We start from the raw sequence: 10411 nt of genomic DNA, 5'->3' as shown, positions 1-10411 counted from the left end.
ATGAGCCCCCCCCTTGTTTTCAAGACGTTTGAGATGGTTTCTTCCAGTGGGCGGGGCCCCAAGAAGGAATTGATTTACCTCCAGTCAGTATAGATCTGTTCTTCCTAGACAGTTACTTTCTAGCTGTTAGCAGTAAACCTGGGAATAATAAGGATGGCAAGTGTATCCAGAGTCCTGACCAAGAGGTTTTTATTAGCTAAAGCCGTGAGTTTAATAACTGTTGTTGGATAATGCATTTGTGTAGTCTGTGAAAAGTCAGTTTTGTAACTCTGACGCAGAGGGAATGCTTCTCTTACAGCTTTCGTAACCAGCAGCAGACAGCCTTTCATAACAGTCCTCCAGGCCAGACCAGACCCTTTGTTACATAACGTTAGCTGTCTGAGAGTCACTTTTTGAATATGTTAAAATGTCAAAGAAAAAATACCGTACTTGCTAAATGACCTATTTAGCAAGTATTTAATATCCCTATGACAGGGATATTCTTTGGGGGTTTTGAGTGTTTTTCCACCTAGATTTGATTGAATATGTTGCTGGTCCAGTGTGAAATTATGATGGTTTTTGTTTTCTATGTATTTGAGAGTTAATTATATGTCTATGATCTCTACCTATTGATTTATGATGTTATCCCCATATGAATAGCTCCCTGCAGCAGCCCGATGTAGCTCCAGGAACATCCACTTCTCCATCTATGGGAAGAAGGACAACGCCAAAGTGTCAGATGATGTGAGTTTTACACAAGCATAACACCGCCTGTTTTTCTAATTCTTTCGTTTAAAGCAAGACACATTTTTAAATAAAGGTCTTCAAGAGACATTCTTGTTATGAAGTCATTTGTATTTACATATTGTATTTACATATCTACATACAATATGCATCGTTAAAAAGAAAGAAAAAGGATTCCCTTTTATTTGGAAGATTTGCTCGCAATTTACACTGTCATATCAGCCATGTTTTTTTGTAGTTATCAATATCCACAGGAGGTCAATGTCTGTCTGTGTGTATCAGAGTCAATATTATTCTGATCCTCAGATCTCAACCCAGTACCCGGTAGTGGATCATGAGTTTGATGCGGTGGTGGTAGGGGCTGGGGGAGCAGGTCTGAGAGCTGCTTTTGGTCTGTCTGAGGCTGGCTTCAACACGGCCTGTGTCACCAAGCTGTTCCCTACTAGGTCTCACACTGTGGCAGCACAGGTAGGCCTATGCATATTTAGGGGTGAATACCTAACTTCAGTCTCCCATTGACATCAATGCATCAAGGGATTCGTACCTCATTTCATTTTTTTCATATTTTAGGGGGAATTGGGGTTTGGCTTGGGAGTAGTTGGGTAGCTTCTCAACAATCACCTGTAGTTGAAGTGCATGTGAAGAGCAATTACTATCATTACAGTACTACTGTGATGAATGAATAGAAATAAACTTTATTCATTTACCGTTCTACATTTGTGTCCTATCTTAAAGTCATAATGAACTGTTGAATTCATTTGTGTTGATTTTGTCCAATCCAGGGTGGGATCAATGCAGCCCTGGGTAACATGGAGGGAGATGATTGGAGGTGGCACTTCTACGACACAGTGAAGGGATCTGATTGGCTAGGGGACCAGGATGCTATCCACTACATGACAGAGCAGGCCCCAGCTGCCGTGGTGGAGGTGAGAGATAATTATTGCACTACATTTTGAACATTATATAGGGTGCAATTTCAGACACAGATCCTGGTGTTTTAGTCTGTTTTTCCCCAAAGACATAAAATAAAGTGCTGGAATATGTGTAACGTCTGTTTCCAACTCACACTGTCAAAACACGTAGAAACCTGAACGCAGGTCACTTTCCAGCTCGCACTCTCAAACACATAGATTCCCCTGAACGCAGCTCACTTTCCAGCCCACTTTCCAGCTCACACTCTCAAACACATAGATCCCCCCCCTGAACGCAGCTCACTTTCCAGCCCACTTTCCAGCTCACACTCTCAAACACATAGATCCCCCCTGAACGCAGCTCACTTTCCAGTCCACTTTCCAGCTCACACTCTCAAACACATAGATCCCCCCTGAACGCAGCTCACTTTCCAGATCCCAATCACCTGAATTCTGATCACCTGTTCACACACCTGTATGTCATTATCACACACTATTTAGTTCAATTCTTTGCATCCCATCATTGTGAGGTATTGTTTGTTTTGTGACACTTCTATTCGGAGCTCTGTTTTTCCTGTAATTTACTCCTCCCGTGTATGATAGTTTTTGTCTGCCTCACTAATGACGCCTTTTGCCTATTCCCTGCCTGTACTTTAGCTTTTCGGATTTCCTGTTATCAACCTATTGCCTGATCTCCTGGACGACGTTACTAGCCTTTTCCCTGCCTGTACTGCTGCCTTTTTGGACCCCCTGTGTATGACCTTCTGCCTGCCCCTGGATCCAGCTACCTGCCTCCTCCTGTGGTCCTTTACAATAAACACCTGCTGCACCCTGCGCTTGAAACCATATCTGTCTCCCATCGTGTTCATGACAATATGGTTGTATCACATTGTTCTTTATGTCCCCCGCTAGCTGGAGAACTTTGGAATGCCCTTCAGTCGGACAGAGGATGGGAAGATCTATCAGAGGGCCTTCGGGGGTCAGAGCCTGAAGTTTGGAAAGGGAGGCCAAGCACACCGATGCTGCTGTGTAGCTGACAGGACTGGACACTCCCTTCTTCACACATTGTATGGACGGGTATGTTGAATGTTACCATGAGACAGTTACTCGCTTTATTAAACATGTCCTCTAGTTTGGTTGGATCGTTGACTGATTTTTATTTGACAGTTAAAACACAGTACATAGATTTTTTAAAACTTGACAGGAATAACACAAAGTCATTGACTTATTTCCATTGTGGTCCCTAAGGTGAATGGTACAAAAACATGTCAAGGCCAATGTGTGGTAGTTGAACAGTAAAAGCTGGAAACAGAGCTGAGGCAAGGGTTTAGTTTGCATTAACGAGTCTGGCTTCAGTCTGAGACCTTGCATACATTGACTGTTATTTATACAACCATGTACCTTTTTTGATTTTCAATGTCCCATTAATTGTTCTTCTCCAGTCCTTAAGGTACGATACCAGCTACTTTGTGGAGTACTTTGCCCTGGATCTGCTGATGGAGGATGGTGAATGCAAAGGAGTGATCGCTCTCTGTATGGAGGATGGATCCATCCACCGCTTTAGATCCAACAACACTGTCATCGCTACTGGGTATGCTTGTTCATGTCCCAGAGCCTTTCATACTTCTCCTGTCCCTCAGAATGAAGCCCTGTAATGTCCTGACAATCGCTTTGAGTCAGTAGGATTATACATCGCAAATGTCTACACCAGTAGCAACCTCCTTATATCCATTATCTCTCTTTGTATGTGTAGTGGTTATGGCCGTACCTACTTCAGCTGTACCTCAGCCCACACCAGCACCGGGGATGGCAACGCCATGGTAACCAGAGCTGGCCTACCATGCCAGGACCTGGAGTTTGTACAGTTCCACCCCACCGGTAAGAACCACAGCCACTAACTATACTGTAACTATACTGTAACTATACTGTAACTATACTGTAACTGGTAAGAACCACAGCCACTAACTATACTGTAACTATACTGTAACTGGTAAGAACCACAGCCACTAACTATACTGTAACTATACTGTAACTATACTGTAACTACTGTAACTGGTAAGAACCACAGCCACTAACTATACTGTAACTATACTGTAACTGGTAAGAACCACAGCCACTAACTATACTGTAACTATACTGTAACTGGTAAGAACCACAGCCACTAACTATACTGCAACTATACTGTAACTATACTGTAACTATACTGTAACTGGTAAAAACCACAGCCACTAACTATACTGTAACTGGTAAGAACCACAGCCACTAACTATACTGTAACTGGTAAGAACCACAGCCACTAACTATACTGTAACTATACCGTAACTGGTAAGAACCACAGCCACTAACTATACTGTAACTATACTGTAACTGGTAAGAACCACAGCCACTAACTATACTGTAACTATACTGTAACTGGTAAGAACCACAGCCACTAACTATACTGTAACTATACTGTAACGGGTAAGAACCACAGCCACTAACTATACTATAACTATACTGTAACGGGTAAGAACCACAGCCACTAACTATACTGTAACTATACTGTAACTGGTAAGAACCACAGCCACTAACTATACTGTAACTATACTGTAACTATACTGTAACTGGTAAGAACCACAGCCACTAACTATACTGTAACTATACTGTAACTATACTGTAACTGGTAAGAACCACAGCCACTAACTATACTGTAACTGGTAAGAACCACAGCCACTAACTATACTGTAACTATACTGTAACTGGTAAGAACCACAGCCACTAACTATACTGTAACTATACTGTAACTATACTGTAAGGGTAAGAACCACAGCCAGTAACTATACTGTAACTATACTGTAACTGGTAAGAACCACAGCCACTAACTATACTGTAACTATACTGTAACTATACTGTAACTGGTAAGAACCACAGCCACTAACTATACTGTAACTATACTGTAACTGGTAAGAACCACAGCCAGTAACTATACTGTAACTATACTGTAACGGGTAAGAACCACAGCCACTAACTATACTGTAACTATACTGTAACGGGTAAGAACCACAGCCACTAACTATACTGTAACTATACTGTAACTATACTGTAACTGGTAAGAACCACAGCCACTAACTATACTGTAACTGGTAAGAACCACAGCCACTAACTATACTGTAACTATACTGTAACTGGTAAGAACCACAGCCACTAACTATACTGTAACTGGTAAGAACCACAGCCACTACCTATACTGTAACTATACTGTAACTGGTAAAAACCACAGGCACTAACTATACTGTAACTATACTGTAACTATACTGTAACTGGTAAGAACCACAGCCACTAACTATACTGTAACTGGTAAGAACCACAGCCACTAACTATACTGTAACTATACTGTAACTATACTGTAACTGGTAAGAACCACAGCCACTAACTATACTGTAACTATACTGTAACTGGTAAGAACCACAGCCACAACTATACTGTAACTGGTAAGAACAGCCACTAACTATACTGTAACTTTACTGTAACTGGTAAGAACCACAGCCACTAACTATACTGTAACTATACTGTAACTATACTGTAACTGGTAAGAACCACAGCCACTAACTATACTGTAACTATACTGTAACTATACTGTAACTGGTAAGACCCACAGCCAGTAACTATACTGTAACTATACTGTAACTGGTAAGAACCACAGCCACTAACTATACTGTAACTATACTGTAAGTATACTGTAACTATACTGTAACTGGTAAGGACCACAGCCTGTAACTGTACTGTAACTATACTGTAACTATACTGTAACGGGTAAGAACCACAGCCAGTAACTATACTGTAACTATACTGTAACTGGTAAGAACCACAGCCACTAACTATACTGTAACTGGTAAGAACCACAGCCACTAACTATACTGTAACTATACTGTAACTGGTAAGAACCACAGCCACTAACTATACTGTAACTATACTGTAACTATACTGTAACTGGTAAGAACCACAGCCACTAACTATACTGTAACTATACTGTAACTGGTAAGAACCACAGCCACTAACTATACTGTAACTATACTGTAACTAGTAAGGAGATCCATGGCCACTCCCCACTTATGAAATCCATATTTACTGTAAGGATTTGTTTTAAGGTCAACTGACTGACCTTTCATTACGTAAATGCAAAGGTCATCAGTGTATATTTGACCTGAGGTGACACCTGACACCATAGCTGTGATGTAACCCTGTCAGGTATCTATGGTGCCGGCTGCCTCATCACTGAGGGTTGCCGTGGCGAGGGAGGGATCCTCATCAACAGTGAAGGAGAGCGCTTTATGGAACGCTACGCTCCCAACGCCAAAGATCTGGCCTCCCGGGATGTGGTGTCACGCTCCATGACCATTGAGATCCGCGAGGGAAGGTATGATAATCAACAATACTGAATATTGATTTAATTACAAATTTCACTCCACCAGTAGTATCTGACTCAATCCCTAACCCCCTTAATAGCATTCGTTCTTGAAGATGGAAGTAAAAATGTAATTGGAATTTGAGGCCACAACTTGAAATTGGCACTAAAATATATGATTCGACCTGAAAGACTCTCTCGCACAGAAAGACTCTCTCGCACAGAATGACTCTCTCGCACAGAATGACTCTCTCGCACAGAAAGACTCTGACAGAAGCCTTTTTCATTTCCAGGGGTTGTGGTCCAGAAAAGGACCATGTGTACCTGCAGTTGCATCACCTGCCCCCCCAGCAGCTGGCCACCCGCCTGCCTGGTATCTCTGAGACCGCCATGATCTTCGCTGGGGTTGACGTCACCAAAGAGCCCATCCCTGTCCTGCCCACCGTCCACTACAACATGGGAGGAATCCCCACCAACTATAAGGGACAGGTAGATTAGAACATTCTTTACAATTCTCACTGTTAGTTTGGGGGATTTGTCTCCGTAAGGGATTGTGAGCACTATGGCTGGGTAAGATAGATTGATTGATTAGTTGACAACATTTATTGTCCTTCAAGAAACTTCACGTCAATCAATCAGTCTTACCCAGAACTAGATGGACATTATTTGACTGTAGACCGACCTGTAACGGTGTTGGTCATCTCCCTCTCAGGTCATAACTCATCCAGATGGGGAGGACAAGGTGGTGCCAGGGCTGTATGCCTGTGGTGAGGCTGCCTGTGCCAGTGTCCACGGTGCCAACCGGCTGGGTGCCAACTCCCTGCTGGATCTGGTGGTGTTTGGCAGAGCCTGTGCCCTCACCATCGCTGACACCTGCACTCCAGGTAAGCAGGCTCTTCACATTATGACTGATTGGTTAGATCATTGGTTGATTTCTTGATCTTTATCAGTCATGTTAAAAAACAAATGGCTAATAATGCTTTAATATACTTGGAGTTTGACTTTCTCTTTTTGACATTCTAGGTGAGAAGCTTTCCCCACTGAAGCCCAGTGCTGGAGAGGAGTCTGTGGCCAACCTGGACAAGATCAGGTTTGCTGACGGGAACACCAGAACCTCTGAGATCAGACTCAACATGCAGAGAGTGAGGAATACATGTTGACTAAAAGGTTTTCTGTTGAAATGTATTGGCATCTGTATCCAGTCTAGTGTATTTAACTAGGCAGTGGTACACATAGAGCAAGGCTCCCCAACCCTGTTCCTGGAGAGCTACCCTCCTGTAGGTTTTCATTACAACCCTGTTCCTGGAGAGATAACCTCCTGTAGGTTTTCATTACAACCCTGTTCCTGGAGAGATACCCTCCTGTAGGTTTTAACTCCAACCCTGTTCCTGGAGAGCTACCCTCCTGTAGGTTTTAACTCCAACCCTGTTCCTGGAGAGCTACCCTCCTGTAGGTTTTAACTCCAACCCCAGTTGTAACTGACCTGATTCAGCTTATCAACCAGCTAATTATTAGAATCAGGTGTGCTAGATTAGGGTTGTAGTGAACCTACAGGAGGGTGGCTCTCCAGGAACAGGGTTGGAGTTAAAACCTACAGGAGGGTAGCTCTCCAGGAACAGGGTTGGAGTTAAAACCTACAGGAGGGTATCTCTCCAGGAACAGGGTTGGACTTAAAACCTACAGGAGGGTAGCTCTCCAGGAACAGGGTTGGAGTTAAAACCTACAGGAGGGTAGCTCTCCAGGAACAGGGTTGGAGTTAAAACCTACAGGAGGGTATCTCTCCAGGAACAGGGTTGTAATGAAAACCTACAGGAGGTTATCTCTCCAGGAACAGGGTTGTAATGAAAACCTACAGGAGGGTAGCTCTCCAGGAACAGGGTTGGAGTTAAAACCTACAGGAGGGTGGCTCTCCAGGAACAGGGTTGGAGTTAAAACCTACAGGAGGGTAGCTCTCCAGGAACAGGGTTGGACAGTCCTGACATGGATGTTTCATTTGTCATGTCTGAGATCTTTCAAACCAATCTTCTTCTCTTTTTGTCTCTGTCTCCAGACGATGCAGAACCATGCAGCAGTGTTCCGTGCACGGCGACGTTCTGAAGGAGGGATGTGACAAGATGGACGCCATCTACCAGACCATGGAGGACATCAAGACATTCGACCGTGGTCAGTAGTTTACCTCAAATTAATATTCAGAGTTGATCTCACTTAGATGTGTTGACTATGTTGTTATCATATCTCTTGATTCAGTCGTTTTCGGTGAGATTTAGGACAGTTTTACCCATAGCTGTAGGAAGTAGAGGTCCTGAGGGTGCTGCAGCACCCCCTGAAAAAAAACATGTAAAAATAAAATATATATTGTTCACAAAAGTAGTGCTCTGGGCCTTTTCTAGTCCTATATTTGCAGACCGATATAAAGAAATTCACCCCCGTCTGCAAAGAAATCTCAACAGCTCCACCCCAAAGCTACTGTACTTCCTGCATCTATGGATTTACCAGACATAGATTAAAACACTTCTCCTGGACTCAGGACCGTCAGACCACAGGATTGGTGTTGGTTGTTGTAACTAACGTTTCCCTCCCGTTCGGTCAGGTATGGTGTGGAACACTGACCTGGTCGAGTCTCTGGAGCTGCAGAACCTGATGCTGAACGCGGTCCAGACTATCCACTCTGCCGAGGCCCGCAAGGAGAGCAGGGGAGCACACGCCCGGGAGGACTACAAGGTGAGGGGAGGATGGATTCTCACCTGGTTAAATAAGATGAGGAGAGCACTCTCCAACCAGCCACTCAAATTAAGTGATCTGCAACTCAGGGTCTCAAAGCTGCACTACACTTCTCCCAATTGTAGCGATACAGGGATTGATTGGCTGGTTGATTTATAGATGAATTGATTTGCTGAATGTCCGGTTGGTTGGTTGGTTAATTGATAGGCAGGGGACTTAAATGTGACTTTGTGTGTTCCAGGACCGTATGGATGAGCTGGACTATGCCAGGCCTCTGGCAGGACAGGAGAGGAAGCCTTTCCATCAGCATTGGAGAAAACACACCATGTCCACTGTGGATCCTAAGACTGGCAAGGTAAAACAACTACCACGACTCCTGTCTGTGTGTCTGATGGAAACACATAGGGACAATCTTCCCTGAACAGAATCAAGCCTGTCTGGACTAAAAAGCATGCTCTTGATCGAACATACTGTTTAGTCCAGAAATAGGTTTTTGGATGGAGAAAGACAAATGAGTGACTGATCTGTTATTAGGAGTCTGATCTGATATTAGGAGTCTGATCTGATATTAGGAGTCTGATCTGATATTAGGAGTCTGATCTGATATTAGGAGTCTGATCTGATATTAGGAGGCTGATCTGATATTAGGAGGCTGATCTGATATTAGGAGGCTGATCTGATATTAGGAGGCTGATCTGATATTAGGAGACTGATCCCTGTCATGTTCCAGGTAACTCTGGAGTACCGACCAGTGATTGACACCTCTCTGGACCAGGAGGAATGTTCAGCCATCCCTCCAGCCATCCGCTCCTATTAAGACTATCTCAACAGGAACACTCTTATTTATTATTGCCAGTCTGTCCGCTTCCAGCAAAACCCACCTCGGATCCATTTCACTGTATGACCTTCACTCTGTGTGAGGGAGCACTGTAGATAGGGAATTATTGCTTTCTCACATGCAGTTTGACTTTCAACCCACATTGTGCAAGCAAATTAATGAAGGTATTGTGATTGAAGTTTGTAAATATAGAATTGTTTTATAATTGTCTGTTATATGAAGTTGTAGAGTAGTTCCCTATAGGTATATAGTTACCTAAATACTCCCATTCCATGTGGCCTTTATTATCCGCTGATACCATAATATTAGGACTCTAAATGGAATACTGAATTTGAATATTGTGTAATGATTGTAGTTCAGAGTGCTAAGACATCCTATTTCCTGTAGATGTCCCTTCAGCATCATTAACACGTAGTCTTTAGGGATTATCCTTTCAGGATCAATTCATGTGTACAACTGGCGTGTGAACAGCAATATTTCCTGGGAAGTTTGATTTCACTCTGCTTGCTACAGGTTATGCACTTTATGGCAATTTTTTAAAATATACTCAACTATAGTTGTCTTTGTGCTATTTACTGGTGGAATATAGTGGACATTAAGACAATTAGGATGGGTAAAATAAATGAAATACTATGTATGTTACCAATAATTAATTTGTCTTTGCTTTGTTCTTATGTTCTGTGTATTATTTAAAATGTGTCATTAAACTTTAAATCAACTCTAGTCAACTTTCTTTTCTATTCATTTGACGATGTTTGACCATTTCATTCATGTCACCTGGCTACCTAAACAAGAACAGCACATGTTCCTCTTCTCTCCAGTTGTGAGTGAGTT

The 10411-nt window shown here is 42.8% G+C and overlaps 1 pseudogene across 1 annotated transcript; it reads left to right on the top strand.

Annotated features, from left to right (window-relative positions):
• Nucleotides 1–23: 23 nt before the first annotated feature.
• Nucleotides 24–10300, top strand: LOC106598858 (succinate dehydrogenase [ubiquinone] flavoprotein subunit, mitochondrial-like; annotated as a pseudogene). The gene is made up of 15 exons (XR_006759630.1): nucleotides 24–204; nucleotides 640–723; nucleotides 1030–1191; nucleotides 1506–1649; nucleotides 2547–2711; nucleotides 3077–3225; nucleotides 3388–3512; nucleotides 5862–6030; nucleotides 6312–6507; nucleotides 6731–6902; nucleotides 7042–7160; nucleotides 8069–8181; nucleotides 8609–8739; nucleotides 8981–9094; nucleotides 9470–10300. The product of XR_006759630.1 is annotated as a succinate dehydrogenase [ubiquinone] flavoprotein subunit, mitochondrial-like (transcript).
• The last annotated feature ends 111 nt before the right edge of the window (nucleotides 10301–10411 follow it).

Source organism: Salmo salar, chromosome ssa02 (genome assembly GCF_905237065.1).
Source record: "Salmo salar chromosome ssa02, Ssal_v3.1, whole genome shotgun sequence".
Taxonomy (NCBI): Eukaryota; Metazoa; Chordata; class Actinopteri; order Salmoniformes; family Salmonidae; genus Salmo; species Salmo salar.
The sequence above is the reverse complement of the archived record's forward strand: the minus strand, read 5'-3'. Positions and strand labels throughout refer to the sequence as shown.